This window comes from Eptesicus fuscus, chromosome 16 (assembly GCF_027574615.1).
Source record: "Eptesicus fuscus isolate TK198812 chromosome 16, DD_ASM_mEF_20220401, whole genome shotgun sequence".
NCBI classification, from domain to species: Eukaryota; Metazoa; Chordata; class Mammalia; order Chiroptera; family Vespertilionidae; genus Eptesicus; species Eptesicus fuscus.
Window position 1 is genome coordinate 55,268,100 of NC_072488.1, and position 18,316 is coordinate 55,286,415.

The following is an 18,316-nucleotide window of genomic DNA, read 5'->3' on the forward strand; positions in this document are numbered from 1 at the left end:
GGAGGAGGCGGGACCTGGTGAGAGTCTGGTGTGAGGATGGCAAGGTCTCCACCCTCATCCTCTCCGCATTTCAAAGGTCTTCACTCCCTTTTCAAAAAGCACACTAGGACCCCCTGCTCTCAGGTAAGGGGGTGATACCACTGTCCCGGGTCGAGCCCTTGCACGTGTGTGGTCACCTCCATGACTCCACGTGACAGTTAAGGCAACTGAGGCTCGGAGAGCTCAGGGTGTTCAAGGTCCTCCAGGAGTGAGCGGTGGAGTGGAACCCCAACTCAGTCCCTTCTTTTCTTTTTGAGGAGCTATTGTGAGCCTCCTGGGTGCCCTCTGCTCAGCGGGACTGGAGTGACCAAGACCCAGGCCCCGCCCTCAAGGGCGCACACTTGTGGGGGACAAAGGCAAGTTCACTAACTGTGCCACACACTGTGAGGCTTGAGGAAGGTAAGCTGGGCTTCCAGAGGGGCCCCAACCCTGCCCTTCAGAGCCGTGATGAGCTGAGATTCTGGGGCTCCCCTATGGTTCCCACAGGTGCAATTACTGTTAAAAATAGCACTAAAGTGGGAGATTAGCAGATGGACAAAGATGCTGACATTGAAGCTGTGTGTGTGTGTGTGTGTGTGTGTGTGTGTGTGTGTGTGTGTGTGGCGTGCTCTCCTGCTCCGTGCATGCCCGGCAGCTGTCTGCCAGTGTGTCATCAGCCCATCAGGGACATTTGTCAGGGAGTCTTCCTGTTCAAATGGGAGTTACACAGAGGAATGGGGTTGGGCGGGGGCGGGGGGGAAAGGTGTTCCAAGGAGGATTACTGGGTGTATGAGGGCCTGCCTGGGTGAGGGAGCCTGGGGAGGACTGTGGGAGGCCACAAGATCAACCAGGACTATTCACGCAGGCCCTGTGGGTCACCCTAACAGCTTGGAGTTTATCTAAGAGGGGATGGTGCCACGGGAGGTCTAAAGCAGGCATATGTGTGACAGGGACACTGTCAGCGTCAGCGTCCAAAGCCAATCCCCTTCCCATCCCATCCTGCCAGCTCCTTGGTCCCCTGCTGGTGACAGGCACTGCTGAGCCAGGCGCGGAGTTCAAGGTCACTAAGGGAGAAGGAGCTTTATGCCCTTAGTGTGGGGCTGACCCTACAGCCCAGCCGAGGCCAGCATCTCCCTGGACATTTGCCTTGGACCCAGGGGCCGAGGCCTGAGCATACACAGGGCAGACTGCCCTGGGAGACCACCTACGAGTGAGCCATTTTCTTTTTAATTGAAATGATATTTACATAACACAAAATTAACCATTTTATTCTATTTCTATTTTTTTGTTGAATTTATTGGGATGACATTGGTAAATACAATTATATAGGCTTCAGATGTACAATTCTGTAATACATCATCTGTATACAGTTAACCATTTTAAAGTGTACAATTCAATGGTATTGAGCACATGCACAATGTCATACAACCACCACATCTATTTCCAAAACATTTCATCTCCACAAGGAAATCCCTGTGCCCATTACACAGTCACCTTGTATTGCCCCTAATCCTCTCCCCAAATCTTGGTCACATAATCATCATTTTGTTTCCATGGATTTATCTATTCTAGACATTTCATATAGGAGGAATCATATAATATGTGGCCTTTTCTGCCTGGTTTATTACTCTTTTTAAATATTTGTCCCACCTAAAAATTTATTTTCACAAATTTATTTGGTTTTTATATGAAATTAGTTTAAAAAATCATCAGCCTTAAGAAAAATGAGTATACTTAGTAAGTTGGTTTATTTATGAAAACAATATAGTCTCTCCCCCTTTGAGTGAAAACATTATTTAAAACATTTTTTAGAGTTCCATTGTCTTACTCAGTATAATATTTTTGAGGTTCATCCATGTTGTAGCATGTATGAGTACTTGGTTCTTTTATATAGCCGAGTAATATTCTGTTGTATGTATATTCAACATTTTGTTTATCCATTCATCTATTGTTTTTACTTTTTGTTTAACAGTTGGAAGAGTCATCCAACTGTTTTTCATAGCAGCTGCATCATTTTACATTTTCATTGACAATGTTTAAGGGTTTCAGTTTCCCCACATCCTCAACAACACTTGTCACACACACACACACACACACACACACACACACACAAATATATATATATATGCATATGTGTGTATATATGTATACATGCATACATGCACATCTATATTCATTTTAGTAGTTATAAAGTGATACCTCATTGTGGTTTTGATTTGCATTTCCCTAACGACTAATGATGTTAAACATCCTTTCATGTACTTGTTGGCTATTTGTATTTCTTCTTTGTATGTCCATTCAAATCCTTTATCCATTTTAAAAATTGGGTTGTCTTTTTATTGTTGAGTTATAAGACCTCTTTCTATATTCTGAATACTAGATCCTTCTCAGATATATGCTTTTCAAATATTTCCTCCTATGCTATTGGTTGTCTTTTCATTTTGTTGATAATGTCATTTAATGCACAATTTTTAAAAATTTTGATGAAGTCCAATTTATCTATTTTCTTTTGTTGTGTATGCTCTTGATGTCATATCTTAGAATCCATTGCAAAATTCAAAGTCATGAAGATTTACCCTGATGTTTTCTTCTAAGAGTTTTATAGTTTTAATTCTCATATTTCGGTTGTTGATCCGTTTGGGGTTCATTTTCATATGTGGTATGAAGTTTCATTCTTTTGCATGTGGATATCAAGTCCCGGCCTCATTTGTTGAAGAGATTATTCTTCCCCCATTGAATTGTCTTGGCACTCTAGTTGAAAATCAATTGATCATACCTGCATGGGCTTATGTCTAGACACTCAATTCTATTCCATTAATCTACATGTCTATTTTAATGCTAGCAGCACACTGTTTTTTATTAGTGTGATAATCAATTTTATGTCAACTTCACTTGGTGTGGCTATGAAATTGTTTCTGGAAGAAAGTAGCATTTGAATCTGTGGACTGAGTAAAGCAGATGGCCCTCTCTAATGTGGGTATTATCCAATCCTCCGAGGGCCTGAACAGAACAAAAAGGCAGCGGCAAGTCGGACTTGCCCTCCCTCTACCTGTGGGCCTGATCTGAGACATCGATCTTCTCTTGCCCTCCACACTCCTGGTACTCACACCTCTGGACTTGTACTGGAATTGACATCATCGGCCTTCTGGCTCTGAGGTCTTCGAAAGACACTACCAGCTTTTCTTGGTATCCAGGTTGCAGATAGCAGTTCATGGGACTTTTCAGTCTCCATAATTGCATGAGCCAACACCTTACAATAAATCTCTTATAAGTGTCTCCTATTAGTTCTGTTTCTCTGTTGAATGCTAATACAAGTAGCTTTGTAGTAAGTTTTAAAATCAGAAAGTGTGAGTTATCCAACTTTGTTCATCTTATTAAAATATTATTTTGTCCTAGCTGGTTTGGCTCAGTGGATAGAGCATTGGCCTAAGGACTGAAGGGTCCCCAGTTTGATCCCCGTGAAGGACATGTACCTCGGTTGCAGGCTCCATCCCAGCCCCAGTTGGGGTGCATGCAAGAGGCAACCAATTCATGTTTCTCTCTCTGTGTCTCTCCCCCTCCCTTCCACTTTCTCTAGAAGTCAATGAAAAAATGTTCTCAGGTGAGGATTACCAAAAGAAATACCGTTTTAACTACCTGGGACCCCTTATATTTTCATATGAATTTGAGAATCAGCTTTTCCATTTCTGCAGAAAAAGTTGTTGGAATTTTTATAGGGATTGCACTGAATTTGTAGATTGCTTTGGGTAGTATTGACATCTTAACAATACTAAGTTTTTAAATCCTTGAACACAGAATGTCTTTCCATTTATTAAAGTCCTCTTTAATTCCTTCAGCACTGTTTTTTGGTGTTCAACTTACAAGTCTCTCACTTTCTTGGTTAAATTTATTCTTTGGCATTTTATTATTTTCGATGCAGTTGTAAATGGAATTGTTTTCTCAATTTCCTTGTTAGCGTGTTCATTGCTAGTGTATGGAAACGAAAGTGATTTTCTGTGTTGATCTTGTACGAAGGTGGTTGGGAAGAGCAGTGGGTCAGGTCTCAAAGGATCTTGCTGGATCAATACCTTACTTGGGTCTTCCAGTACCGGGGTCTTGATTTTCTCATTTGATAAATGGAGATAAGATACCAGCTTTGCTTATCTCAGTGGACTTTCTACAGGGACAAAGGAAGCAGGACTTAATTAAAAATATATTTTTATTGATTTCAGAGAAGAAAGGAGAGGGTTTAGAGAGATAGAAACATCAATGATGACAGAATCATTGGTCGGCTGCCTCCTGCACTGCCCCCTACTGGGGATCAAGCCTGCAACCTAGGCATGTGCCCTTAGCTGGAATTGAACCTGGGACTCTTCAGTCTGCAGGCCGATGCTCTATCCACTGAGCCAAACCGGCGAGGGCAGGACTTATTTTTCAAATGTTTGTTTACTTGAACTCTGAGATGAAGCAAGGCATTCTCAGGGGGAACAGGAAACAGTGGGAGGGGGCATATTTTGTAGATTTATGGGGGCCTATGTTGATTGTCTCCATGTTTGGATAGTGAGGGGGAGCTATTGGCATTTAGTAGACGAGAACTAAGGATGCCAGATGTCCTACAACTGTGGGGTGACACCAAACAACGAACTGCCACAACCTGCAGGACTCTCAGAGTCCTTCCAGACCTGTGTTCAGGTGTGGTACCTCACTCCTCATGACCCAGGTCCATTTTATATATCAGCAAAGCCTCACTTACATCTTTCTTTCCTTCTTGTATCTCATTTGTATTTCATTCTTGACTTTAACTTAGGGCCTAGAACAATAACTGGAACTCAATGTGTTACCTAAACAAATAGGTAAATGTCTATTTTCCTCTTGGGATGTTTATTTATTTATTTTTATTAATTGGCAGAAACTTTGTCTATGAGGGCTATAACAGTCAGGGCCAAATCAGCAGACAAGCCATACCAGTAACTTAAACAGAGAAAAGTAAAGATAAAGAATGTGTAACTAATAAAAGGTGGTTAACTACCCAAAGGGGGTACAAGAAGACTCTAAGGCAGGGATCAGCAAGCTTTTTCTGTAAAGGACCAGGTAGCAAATATGTTAGACTTTGTGTAGTACCAGGCACAACCAAATATATTACGTAAGTAATTATGTAACAACACAGAAAACAAATGTTCACTTTTGTGTTGATAAAATTAAAAATAGAATAATTGAGTATAATCTTTGGAATAGGGTTCTTTATTAAGCAGAATGGGATCCATTTTGTTGGGATAACATTTTGCTTAGTTGGAGTTCACATGCGTAAACGATTCTTAGATGAAGGGCAGAGATATTTGGCCTGCAGGCTGCTTTTTGCCCACCCGTGACCTTTGATAGAGGGTGAACATAAAAGGGACAGAAATTTGGAAGGGGGCTCCCCACATGGCGGATTCAGACCGCTGCAGAGAACGCGGATGCCACAGGTGACACAGCCCACCACTGACAAAGAAACTTGTCAGAAGCTGTGGCAGGCAGCTGGATCTCACACACTCAGAGGCACAGGCTTGCCGCCCCAGAAAACTGGCAACTGTGGGAAAAGCAGTTCCCGCCTCCTGCTCCCAGTTTAAAACGTCCCTCCAGCGCCCTCTACTGGCAGAACAACATCAAGCCAACTGGCAAAGGAGATAAGCCAAGGTCCAATTTCACAAAACTGAGCAAGAAGTGGCTTGCAGCCCTCATGGGTTTGGCTCAGTGGATGGAGCAATGGCCTGCGGACTGAAGGGTCCCAGCGTTGGATTCCAGTCCAGGGCATGTACCTTGGTTTGTGAGCACATTCCCAGTAGGAGATGTGCAGGAGGAAGCTGATTGATGTTTCTAACTCTCTATCCCTCTCCCTTCCTCTCTGTAAAAAAATCAATAAAATATATTTTTTTAAAAAAAGAAGTGGTTTGTAGGTAAGAGACAATAATTTGATAACTGGCACAAGAGATTCTAATATAGAGTGTTGCAAATATTTTCCCAATACGTAGCTTGCCTTTAAAAACATTTCCTTTTCCTATTGAAAAGGTAATAAATAGTCTCATGTAGTAGAACATTTAAAATAAACACTGCCCAGCTGGTGTGGCTCAGCGGTTGAGTGTCGACCCGGGAACCAAGAGGTCATGGTTGGATTCCAGGTCAGGGCACATGCTCAGGTTTCGACCTAGATCCCTAGTAGTGGGTATTTCTCTCTACCCTTTTCCCTTTCTCTGCCCCCCCCCCCCAAAAAAAAATTATATTTAAAAAAAGAAATAAATGTACACCTTTCTTGTTGTTGTTACTCCTCACCCAAGGATATTTTTCCATTGATTTTTTTAGGGAGAGTGGGAGAGAGAGGGAAAGACAGAGAGAGAAACATCCATGTAAGAGAAACATATCGACTGGTTGCCTCCTGCACAAGCCCTGACCAGGGCCCAGCCAGGGAGGAGCCTGCAACCAATGTAGGTGCCCTTGACTGGAATCGAACCCGGGACCCTTTGGTCTGCAGGCCCGCACACTATCCACTAAGCCAAATGGGATGGGGCTAAATGTACACTTTGAAAAGTTAGTCTAGTCCTGGCCGGTGGGTGACTCAGTGGTTAGAACACAGGCCTGTGCACCCCAAGGGTCTTGGGTTCCATTCCCAGTCAAGGGCAAGTACCGGGGTTTCAGGTTCCATACCTGGCCCAGTAGGGGTGTGTGCGGGAGGCCACCAATTGATGTGTCTCTCTCACATGGATGTTTCTCTCTGTCTCTCTCCGCGCCTTCCACTCTCTCTAAAAAAATCAATGGAAAAATATCCTCGGGTGAGGATTAACAGCACAAAATAACAACAGCAAGGAAAACAAACAAGAAAACAACCATCAAAAACCCTCCTTTCCGCTACTAGTTCTACATTTTAGTGTTTACATTTATATCTTTAAACCACCTGGGTTTTGTATTTACACAGAGTATGAGTTGGGAATCTAAATTTGTTTTCTTGGTGGCTTCACTGTCATTTAATCCAGCCTTCCCAACGCATCCCGATCACTTAATATCGGAATAATGTTACTGAGGCCCTCTCAGCAGCAGCTGCCGAGGATGGCTTCGTCCCACAGGTCCCACAGGCCCCTCTCCTGCGAGCTCCCCTGGCCCCGGGGCCGCTTCCCCCTGCGGGACCGGCTTCCCTCGCTGGGGGCGCCCTGCTCTCCGTCGCTCTTCCCAGGTTCTCGCTTTTCTTCGCTCCCTGGCTCCGCCTCCGGCCTTCTCCCCTTCTCTCCGCAGGCCTCTCCCTCTGCACCTCGCTTCTTCTGCCGCCGCTTAGCCGGCTGCTCCTGGCCGAGGTCGCCTCCCTCCTCCTCCCTGGACCTTCTTCCCCGGCCTCGGTCCTGATCGCCGGCCTGATGCACGCGCGGGCGGCCCTCCCGGAGGCGGCGGGCAGCATCTCTGCCTCGTGCTGCGTGGGGGCCAGCGGTGCTGCCTCGCACAGGTGGGCTTGGAAGCCACGGGTTTTTGAAGAAATAGTGATTTTTCTGACCGTGGATTAGAGATTCCAGGCGTGGCGCGGAGCGATGGAAGTTGGACCATCGGGGTAACGGGCTGTCCACTGTCCTCAGCCTGTTGTAGGGACCCGGGAACCCGTGGGAGCTCCTGCAGGGGAGGCTCGGCTCCAGCATTGGGGGTTCGGGCGCAGTGCGGTCCCTCTCTCCGCACGCAGAGCCCTCTGTCACCTTCCCAAAGCGGATCTCTGGCTGTAACCCTCTGGCTCTCTGCTTCCTGATATAGTCTTCCAGTTCATGCTGAAAAGCGTCGTAAGTCGCCGAGTTTTCCATTCTGTGGACTATGGATGAATCTCTGTTGGGGAAGATGAAGGAAACTCTTTCTGTTAAATGTTTTGTTTTGCTATGAATGTATTTGCCATGAAAAGGTCAGGCTCTCAAATCTCTAGTGGAGATTATACTATGTTCATATATGTAAACACCATGTACACATTGATGCTGAAAATGTATATTTTTGACACAGACTGAAAAGAATAAAATAAATGGACTAAGAAAACGAGTCTTAAAACACTGTAAATTTAGGACCTAGATATATATAAGTGTATAAGATTTATCAGTGGTCATCCCTAGGGTTTGGGGATTATGGATAATTTTAGTTTTTCTTAATTATACTTTGTGATTTTTGTTGTTGTTGTTGCCATAAATACTATTACTTGTGTAATAAAAATGAGAGCTCAGCTTCTGTGACTCAGTGGTTGAGCATCAACCCATGAACCAAGAAATCCCTGGTTTGATCCCTGGTCAGGGCACATGCCCAGGTTGCCCGCTCGATCCCCAGTGGGAAGCATGCAGGAGGCAGCGGATTCATGTCTCCCGCTCATCGATGTTTCTATCTCTCTATTCCTTTCCCTTCCTCTCTTTTTAAAAAATCAGTAAAAATATATTTTTAACAAAATAAATAAATAAAAATAAGAAACTCAAGTCATTTTAAGAAAACAAAAATAGAATGTCAAGCAACTAAATTAAACTAAGAATCCCTCATAAATTCTATAAAAACAGAACTGGCTGGTCCCTGTGCTTATGTGCCAAGAAAGAAATAGGGGTCACCGGCATTCTCCCACATACACACACGTTATGTGTGTATGTATACATGCTATATATATCACTGTGTGTGTGTGTGTGTGTGTGTGTGTGTGTGTGTGTGTGTGTGTGTATATATATATATATAATGACAGGTGAAAGAACAGAGGAAGATGCCATTTATTGTGTTAAAATCTGGACTTATTACTTGTTTTACAAATGAGGAAACTGAGTTACAGAGTCTAAATAATACATTTAAGGTTACAACATTGAAGAGCCAAGATTTGAACTCAGGCAGAGGAGGTTCAGAACTTCCTTTAACCACTCTGATAGTGATACCAGCCTTACAGATGTGAGGACTAAAAGAGAGATTACAAATGCAGGGCTTGGAACAGTGCTGGGCACCGAGCAACTGGCCAGTGACTATTGGCTGTTAATATTCTCATCAGGACGCTGGGATGAGGGCCAGAAGCATTTAATGTGTTACTGGTGGTCTATTCTGAGAAATTGTCTCCATTTTCCTTCATTGTTTTTATCAGTCTTCCCATTTAATCAAAACAAATACGTATTTGTGCTAATTTTTTAAAAATTACAACAGCAATTGCAAAATCAGTTTCTTTGATTCCACCCTCTAGAGCAGTGGTTCTCAACCTTTCTAATGCCTCAACCCTTTAATACAGTTCCTCATGTTGTGGTGACCCCCAACCATAAAATTATTTTCGTTGCTACTTCGTAACTGTAATTTTGCTACTGTTATGAATCGTAATGTAAATATCTGTGTTTTCCGATGGTCTTAGGCGACCCTGCTAGCGGTTCTCAACCTGTGGGTCGCTACATAGGGTGCCGGCTGAGAGGTGGGGCTTTGGAGCCAGGGTCTGGCCTGTCTGATCCTAAAATGTTACTTGTCAGGAGGGAAACATCCTTCCCTAAATAGAACCTGAAGTTAGACTGAATTTGCCAGGAGAGTGGCTTAGTTTTTTGTTTTAAATATATTTTTATATTGATTTTAGAGAGGAATGGAGAGGGAGAGATGGAAACATCAATGATGAGAGGGAATCATTGATCTGCTGCCTCTTGTATGCCCTCTACAACACGGGCATGTGCTCTGACGGGGAATTAAACCATGACATCCTGGTTCACAGCTCAACACCTAACCACTGAGCCACACGGTCTGGGCAGTGTAGAGGGTGTTTTGATTCTGGGTTCTGGGGAGGTGAAATGGAATTTTAGAGAGGACTCAGGTCACTTCCTGAATATGGAAGGATGAGGAAGAGTGAAAAAGCAGACAGTGAATGATCTGTTAGTGCTAAATGGTGGCCAGGTGTCCAGAGTGCCGGCCAGAGAGCAAGGTGCCGGAATGCTAAGACAGGGCTCACCCACAGGTACAGGCTGGGGCTGGGTTTCAGCAAGTTTCCTCCTGGTCTGTGCGCCTTTGGGCAGATGTTGACTGGAGCCAGGCGAGTTGCTTACTCATGTGTCAACTTGCACAACTGTCTTATTCTCTCAGGGTCGTCTCAGCTTCCTCCTGTGCGGTGTGCCCTGTGGTGTGGAGTTGCAAGCTGGTGTGATATGTCATGTTCTCTGCCTACCTGCACGTGACACATGTTCAGTGAGCATGTACCCTGAGCCAGGTGCTATGCTTGGTACGGGGCACATATGTGAACTAAATAGAGGCATTCTCTGCTCTGGGGAAGCTTATAGTTTCGTGCAGTGATTTTCAACTTTTCATCCCATGGCACACATAAGCTAATTACTGAAATTTTGTGGCACACCAAAAAAAGGTATAATTTTGACTTATTCACATTGGATGGCCATTGTGTGTTGGCTGTTGCTGTTGCTTTAAAATATGTTTTATTGTTTTTAGAGAGAAGGGGGAGAGAAAGAAACATCCATCAGTTGCCTCTTGCATGCCCCCTACTGGGGATTGAGCCTCGAAACCTGGGCATGTGCCCTGACCCGGAATCAAACCTGCAGCCTCTTGGTGGTGCATGGGACGACACTCACCCAACTGAGCCACACCATCAGGGCTGTTGTCCTTTTTTAAATTTGACAGTCTAAGCGAAAAGTGGTCAGTGCCCCTGACTAAATAATCAGGTATTGCATGTTTTAAAACACAAGTTGAGAATAACAGGCACACAAGTTGAGAATAACAGGTCGAGTGTGATGGCCAAAGTACACCCCACTCAAATATATAAAACCACCATGGCAAGTGCTGGTAAAGAGAGGAGAGGTCCAGGCTGTTGCACAGGGAGGAGGATGGGGGAGGGGGAGGGGCAAAGGGAAGGGATGTTGGGCAGTGTTCCTGTCCACCCCACCCATGCCGGCCCTGCATAAATAGGGCTCAGGTGGGCAGAAAATCTACGTATCATCAAGTCTGGCCATTTTGCCTACTAAACACCCTGGAATTTACTCCCTGTCGTCCATCCTCTCTGCCGCTTCCCCTGTCCAAGCCCCATCTTCTCTCACCTGAGGCACAAGTCAGCCTTCATCCACTTGACCCACCTTTTGAGCCAAGCTCCAGGTAATAGCCAGAGGAATCTTTTTAAAGTCAACCTGATTATGTCTCCTCCAGCCAAACCACTCCAGTTTCTTATTGTTCTAGGATAGTTCTTACTAAGCCCCCAGGCCATCCGCATTTGGCCTCTACCTAAGTCCTCAGTCTCTTAGACCAACCACAACTGCTAACCCCACCCCCCACCCACCCCCACCCCTTTCGTTTTTCTAGCCTATTAAATCCACGCTCCTCCAGCCCTGGAACCTCAGCTCAGGTTGTTCCTGGTGTCTCTACCCACAAGCCCTTCCTCGTCAACTTCTACCCTTCAAGTGTCTTCTAGGTTGTCACTTCCCTGCCTGCTCCCTCAGCCTGTCCCATGCTTTCTCAGCTTTGTTTTCCTAGTTGGGATGCTCTGTGTTAAGAACATGGCCCACTATAGAGTAGGAAGCAAAATTTGCAAAAAAAAAAAAAAAAAAAATCCATCCAGTTGAAATCAAGTTCTCTAGGGCACTTCCTTCTGCTTAGGGCTCTCCTCCCAGAACCAGGGGATTCCAGTCCATCTTTCTCCAAGGGAACTTGTGGGAAGTTTGGGGAGCTTGCTCTTCCTGCAGGCTCCCCATCTCCGTTCAGACCAGACCACTGGAGGTCCCCGCTGTTCCCTTTCTTTTCCCACACCTCCAGGCAATGCCATCAGCAGGTCACGCTGCCTTACTTTCAAATGCATCCATAATTGGGTCACTTCTCTCCACCAAATTGCTCCTGCACTGGCCAGACCGCATCTCTGCCATTGCCTCTTAAAGGTCTCCAGTTCCTGCTCACCGAGTTCAGCAGCTCAATCGTCCTTTTCTTGTGATATAATCCTGGCTAATGTCTGCTCAAAACCTATCAGGCTTCCTCCCTCACTCAGAAGAATGCTCAAATCTGCAAAGCGCCCTCAAGGCCCAGAAACTGTTCTAAGGTCTTTGGTTCTTTTCTGACAATGTTCCTCTTGCTTCTCCCTTCCAGACACACAGGTCTCCCAGCTGGAAGGGAACATCCAGTCACATCCCGGCCTCACAGCCTTTGTACTTCTCCACCCTTGAGCCTGCAAAGCTGTTTACCTATTCATCCCCACTGGAGACTCCTCGCCTCCCTCTGCCTCCTCCCCCAACCCCTGGGACACCCCATGCCGCTTCCCTAAGTTAGTTTTTCTCCTTGGCGGCGCTTACCACCACCTAACAGTGCTTTGAGATGCTAAACTGCTGATTTTGATTCAGTGAGTCTGGAGCAGGGCCTGAGATTCTGCCTTTCTACCAAACTCTAAGATACCAAATTTTAAAATTGAGTCTGTTTTCACCCTGGCTGGGTAGCTCAGTTGACTAGACCATCACCTCAATATGCCACGATTGCCGGTTTGATCTCCATTCAGGGCACATCAAATAATGAATGCAGGAGTTAGTGGAATAACACAATGATGTCTCTCTCTGTCTCTCCCTCCCTTCCTCCTCCTCTCTTCCTAAAAATCAATTTTTTAAAAAATTGGTCTACTTTCTATTTTATCCCAGTAGAATAGAAGTTCCTCACCAAGCAGAGATTCCTCATTCACTGCTATATCCTCAACACATCAAATTTTGCTTAACACCAAGTAGATGCTTAATAAGTACTTGCTGAATGAATAAACAGGCAAAGAAAGGCCCTGACCTCCCCTCTATCTGTGCAGGTCCACTAGGAACCTCAGACCCAAGGAGTCCTACCTTCCGCAGCCATCCTCCCTCCCAAATAGCCCTCCGAATGCCACCAAACCTTAGAGCAAAAGAGAAACATGTCTGGTTGACCTCTTACCTGGAATCACCACTATGCCCTAGTTTATGAAAGACACTTCCACAAACAGATGGAACCCTCACCTCTTCAAGCCCACAAGTCTTTGGGGTTGTGTAAGTGGAAGTTCCGTGGGCCCCCAGAGAGCAGATGTTCACTGGCTAGAACCTCAGAAGGAAGTGAGGTACCCCGTTTCACGTGGAAGCTACACTCTGGGCTCCAGGAGAAGAATCCCAACTTCCTTCCGGCTCAGACTTCTCCACCCTGCCCTGGGAGCAGGGAAACAGGAGGGCACACCCTTTTCTTTGTCTCTGGATTTTGGATTTTAGCATAGTTCCAGGCTTTAGAGAGAAACAAATCCAATGAGTTTTAAAGTGATTTTGGGACAGTTAAGCTCATCACCCTTAAAACCCTTAGGACCGAGGACCCAGTGCACTCTCTCCCTCCAGGGAGTACACTGGAGCCTCCCCCCCCCCTCCCCTTACTATCCCCCTCCCGCTGTGCAGGGCACTTTACCATTAGTCTCCTCACTCCAAGCTCCTAGGGCCCTTCATGTGCCTCCATAACTTGTTTCCTAAGCCCATTTCTTCTAGGAATTACTTCTTCTACCTCTGTGATTTACCAAATAAATGTTCTCTTACAGTTTGGGTCTTGGCTCTGAATTCTTTCCTAGCCAGAACCCAAGATTGAGGTGTCTGAACCCAGGTTTGGTCTGACCCCACCTGTCAAACACCTGGTTCCGTTCCCACCGCCTACAACACATTTAATTATTAGGCCATCCAGAGAACCCCAGAAGGGAAGAAGGGAAAAGTTTTTCCCCCTAGGATTTTGGTGAACCAGCTGGGAAACTTCACTGGCTGGGTACTGCTGCTCTGGGGCTGCTGAGTGGTCCCGGGACCTCTGACAAGCACCTGCAGAAAGAATTCTTACCATGCCAGTCTCCTGGACCCGTCTGCGTGTGCAGTCTGGTGGAAGTGAGAATGGTGAGAGTTCTTTTTCTAAATTTAGATTAGCAGAGAATATTTGTTTTTCTCCTGTTAATGTGTTTTATGTTAATTTGATTATTAGACCAGCTGAAGAACCTAGAAGGGTAGAAGGAAACGTTTTCTTCCCCCACATAGACATCCTACTTCATTTGTCTTCTCACATTTATTTTATTTTAATTTTGTTTCCCCATATTTATTGAAAAGTCTTTCTTCCTCAGTGCTCTGAAGTGCTGCCTTTGTTATTAATCAAATGCCCATCTGTTCACGGTCCTGCTTCTGAGTTCTGTTGTAACTTTGGATCACATCCAATATCCCTCTGTCTTAATTACTAGTACTAGGGTTTAATAATAGGTCTTATTTATTTATTTATTTATTATTATTGATTTTAGAGAGGAAGAGAAGGGGAGAGAGAGACAGAAACATCAATGAGAGAAACCATTGATCAGTTGCCTTCTACACGCCCCTTATTAGGGATGGAGCCTTCAGTCTGCATGCCAACACTCTATCCACTGAGCAAACCGCTAGGGCTAATAATAGGTCTTTATAAAATAGTAAGAAGCTAGGAAAATTCCAGGACAAGTGTAACAGGGAAACTAGCAGTTTGCAGTAACCTAGTAAATCCTATCTTTCCTAAACCAGGGACACTTAAGGGTAGTTGTCCTCCCCAACCAGAGGGTAAATAGCTTAAATCACCCTAATCAAGGAGACAGATAAAAAAATACAATTAAGTGCCATTTGCTAACTACACCCAAAGACAGACAAATTAAGAAAATAAATCTCATTTCGGTACATCAGCATGAAGCTGATGACTATTCTATTGATTCTGCCCTAAACACCCAACCTTTAAAACACCTGAAAACGAAGTCCCAGTGCGCTCTCTCCCTCCAGGGAGCAAGTACTCCTGTGCCATTCCCTTCCACTCCCCTTCCCCCACAGACTTGTCTCCTAAACTCTAAGCCTTAGAGTCTAAGGGAAGCAGGAGAATAGAAACCAGGGGAGCAATGGGCAGTGGCGGCTGGTTCCAGGCTAACTCCCTGGACCTGTCTCCAAGGCCCTCTTTTCTCCGACTTCCCAGTGATCCAGAGCAGCCCAGCCTGGGCTCTCCTGCTGCTTCTGGTATGCCCTTCCTTGTTTCACAGTCCTAAGTATGATCTCACTGTGTTCAACAAATTCCTGCTTGCTTTTCTATACTTTGTCTCTTGATTGAAATCTTTCCCTCAAGAATCAAGGTCTTTGTGTGTCTCCCCAGTAATAGTCTTACTTACTAGATTGCCAGTTTATTATAACTCAGGAGCCTGCGCTGGTTTGGTTCAGTGGATAGAGCAGGCGTCCTCAGACTACAGCCCGCGGGCCACATGCGGGTATTTTTGCCATTTTGTTTTTTTACTTCAAAATAAGATATGTGCAGTGTGCATAGGAATTTGTTCATAGTTTTTTTTAAACTATAGTCCGGCCCTCCAACGGTCTGAGGGACAGTGAACTGGCCCCCTGTTTAAAAAGTATGAGGATCCCTGGGATAGAGTGCCGGCCCGTGGAATGAAGGGTCTTGTGTTCCATTCCAGTCAAGGGCACATACTTTGGTTGCAGGCTCTATCCCTGGCCCCAGTCAGGGTGCTTGTGGAAGGCAACCAATTGATGGAGCATTTATAAGCCAAAGATATACCTTTCTCACTTTGTTAATGACAATATGCAAAACAGTTGCGGGTGTGTGTACAAAAGGCTGTTGGCTTAGTTTGGCAATGCATCGAGTGTTCTGGATTATCAGACCTGGGCAGTAACTCCAAGACAGCTTTGAACTTAAAAAAAATTTTTTTTGTATCGATTTTTTAGAGAGAAGGGAGGAGAGACAAAAACATCCATGAGAAAGAAACATCAACATGGATGGGCTCTCCCCGCCCCCCACCGCACCCCTCCCTTCGCCAGGGATTGAGCCCTAAACCCAGGGATGTGCCCTGATCAGGAATCGAACCAGTGACCTTTCAGTTTTGAACTTTGTAATCTGACAACTTGGTTTTGAATTCCAGTTGTACACCTATAAGTTCTATATGGTAGATTTGTCAGAGAAGATGGCAGCAGTAATTCTCCCTCCTGTATCTACCCCTTGGGCAGTCCCCTCACATATTGTTGGGCTTGGCCTTATGACCTGCTTTGGCCAAAGGGGCAATAGCAAATGTGGTACAAGCTAGATTTGGAAAGTGCCTGTGTTTGTCCTCATGCAGCTTTTGGAACTCAGTCACCTTGTACAAGCCCCGCAGAATAATGAGAGATTTGTGGCATGTTCCCATCACCCAGCTGATGTTGAACTCCTCCTTCCACCCCCACCCCCAGATACTAGGCCCCGTGGACATCCAGCCCCTACTGAGTCAACCCAGAAAACTCACAAAATCGTGAAAAATAAATGTTTGCTGTTTTATTTTTATTTATTTTAAAATATATTTTTATTGATTTCAGATAGGAAGGGAGAGAGATAGAAACATCAAAGATGAGAGAGAATCATTGATTGGCTGTCTCCTGCACACCCCCCTACTGGGGATCGAGACCACAACCAGGCATGTGCCCTTGACCAGAATCGAACCTGGGACACAGGCCTGTGCTCTATCCACTGAGCCAAATGGGCTAGGGCAATGTTTGCTGTTTTAAAGTTGTTAGATGGTTTATGGGGCAGCCCAAGTGTACTTACACACTACATGACTTTAGGTGCATTTCTTAGTCGCTCTGAGTTTGTTTTCTCATCTGTAATATGGAGATATTATTATTATATATATAATGTTACAGTGGTGCCGGCACAGCATAAATACTCAACATAATAAAGACAAGCTCTGCAGGCTGGAATGGTTCTGCCCTCAGGCTGGGCACACTGCTTAGTATTCTGTGAGCAATCTAGATGCTGAGAAAGCATGTGAAAGAACTGGAAGGATGGGGGAGCAGTGGCCAAGGCAGGAAGTTGCCCGTTCCAAGTGATAGCACTAGTCACTTAGGCGGGAGGGAAGGGCAGAGACAGGCTCTTCCCTGCTCCCCCCCCCTCCCCCGCCCCACCATGCTCTCTCCCCTGGAAATGGTTGAGGCAGGGGCAGTCAATCATTGAGCTGGCTCCTCCAGGAGCATCCTAATATATAAAAACCCTGGGTCCGTCACATCTGCAACGAAAGGGAGGCTTGACCGTTTGCCAGGCTGTGCACGCAGCAGGCAAGAGGGCTGAACTGCTGACCTCTGAGAGAGAGAGAGAGAGAGAGAGAGAGAGAGAGAGAGAGAGACTAGGTAATCATAGAGGTGGGGCTGATTACACCCTGCTTCTCTCTCCCTCACCAGCAACCAAGCCACTCTCTCTCTCCCAGAGGTCAGCAGTTCAGCCCGCTCACCAGCAGCCTGGGGCAGCTGCTGATCAGCCCCACCTCTATGATCAGGCCTGCTGATAGGCCCGGAGATGCTGACTGGCATAGAAACTGACCAATCAGAACCAAATCTGGGTGAATTGTGAGGAGCCAATGGCTGTCTAGGAGGTGGAGTTTTTGATGCTGACTGGCATAGAAACTGACCAATCAGAACCTAGTCTGGGTGAACTGTGAAGGCAGAACCTAAGGTGGGGGCTGAGGAGGGGTTTTAGGGCAACAGCTATTTGGTGTAAGGTGTAAGAAAGTGATTTAATTTTTTAAAGACCGGTTTGGCAGTATAGTGCATATAGCTGGCTATCAGTCCAGATATAGGGATTATGTGTTTTTGTCTGCCAAGAGCATCTCCTCCTGCTGAAAAAGGCTTCCCCCCAATTTAAGCAATCCTATCCTATATATTCTATCTATACTACTAAAAGGGTAATATGCTAATTAGACTGGGTTGACCAGCCATCTTCCAGATGTCTGACTTCCTTCCGGATAAAGCCATGGTCGTGGGGGCTGAGGCAGAGGCAGTTAGGGGCAATCAGGCAAGCAGATAAAGAGGTTAGGGGCGATCAGGCAGGCAGCAGGGCAAGATAGGGGCGATCAGGCCAGCAGGGGGGCAAGGTAGGGGTGTCAAGGCTGGCAGGGGGGCAAGGTAGGGGCGATCAGGCCATCAGGCGAGTGGTTAGGAGCCAGTCGTCCAGGATTGTGAGGGATGTCCCAGATTGGAGAGGGTGCAGGCCGGGCTGAGGAAACCCCCTCTGTGCAACAATTTCGTGCACTGGGCCTCTAGTAGGTAAATAAAAGGACAACCCTCACAGGCAGGATGGATACCCAACTGTATCCTGGATTGCCTGGAGATGAGAATTCATAATAACAGCTGATGTTAGGTAGCCCTGGTTTTGGCAAGCACTGAACATTGTTGTTCATTTCATCTCCACAGCCACCATAAAGGAAACTGCATTGCTCTCTCCATCTTACATGGAGGGATGCTGAAGCTCAGAGATTACACTGGCGCCTAGTCCAGTCTCCTTCCAAGTCTGAAGTTTGAACCTGCCCCTTTAAGGAGCAGGGATAGAATCCAAGAGGTGTGGTGTATAGAGGCACCCT